A 1,310-nucleotide genomic window follows, 5' to 3' on the forward strand; every position below is an offset into this window, starting at 1 on the left:
ATATGTTCTGATTGATAACGGGGGAGTGTTGCAAACCATGAAATGTTCGGCCAGAAGGGAGCCACAAAAATAACCGGTGCCATCTTTTTGCAGCTTCTTTAGAGCCTGAGGAATTATTTGGAATGGGAGAAAAGCATAGCACAGCTGGAAACTCAACCTCTGAGTGACAGCATCTATCCCTACTGCTCCATCTTTTTTGTTCAGGGAAAATAACTGACTGGTTTTGGTATTCTGCTGATTCACAAACAAATCTATTTGAGGCTGACCATATTCCTGTACTAAGTTGAGGAAAACTTCTTCAGATCAGTGAGCCTTTGAGGTGGACTGCTGACAAGGATGCCCAATTGACTTGTGCCCAAGTCAAAATTTCTTTCTGCTAGACCCTGAAGACTCCTGCTTCTTGTGCTGCCTTGCCTGTTTACATAGGCTACCGCTGTGGCGTTGTCCGTGCAGACCTGCATGTGCCAACCCTGAGCTCCTGAGAGAAAGCCAAGAGAGCCAAAGCAATTGCCTTTAATTTTATCCAATTTGAGGAGTTTGACCTTTTCAGCCTCGGCCACTGCATGTGTGGGATTATTATTATTATTATACAGTATTTATAAAGCACCAATAGTTCAGCGCTGTACATTACAAAGGGGGACAGAACATGTGACAGAACAATACCAATAAAATGCAAAACATGAGGGGATCGAGGGCCCTGCTCTTTCGAGCTTACAATCTAGGGATGACCTCTTAGGTGCGCTCCCCAGCCCCAGGAGCTAGCATCCATGAAGAGGATCCCTTCCACTGGAAAGGACCAGGTTAGATATTTGGAGAGAACCTCCTTCCTGTTCCACAACCAGAGGGATCTCTTCACCCTGGAGGGAACCCTCACCTTTTTTTCCAGCGAGGCCAAGTCATCATTCCAAACTTTCAAGATGAAAAGTTGAAGGGGCTGAAGTGTATTCTTGCCTACTGGACCACTGGGAGGGAGTCTGTTAACAGGCCAAGAGCTTACATCAGAAATCTGACACTTGGTGGTTGTCCTGAAGAAAATTCAATGCTGCCTATATTTTCTGTGTCTTTTCTTCTGGAAAAATAATTTTCTGTTTGCTTAACAAATGCAACACCCCAGAAACAAAACCCTCTTGGACATGGTCAGGTTGGATTTTTGATTGTTTATGATCCAGCCCAGTCCTTCCTCAAATGTGGTTCTGAGCTTGCTAAGAACAGAAAGTCATCAAGGTAGGGGATTACTGAAATACCTCTGAGCCTCAAGGTAGCCAAGGCTTCTGCCATCAGCTTGGTGAAAATGCAGATAGATGATGACA

This window comes from Staurois parvus, unplaced genomic scaffold (assembly GCF_062004578.1).
Source record: "Staurois parvus isolate SC_StPar_1 unplaced genomic scaffold, SC_StPar_1.0 ptg002266l, whole genome shotgun sequence".
Classification (NCBI taxonomy): Eukaryota; Metazoa; Chordata; class Amphibia; order Anura; family Ranidae; genus Staurois; species Staurois parvus.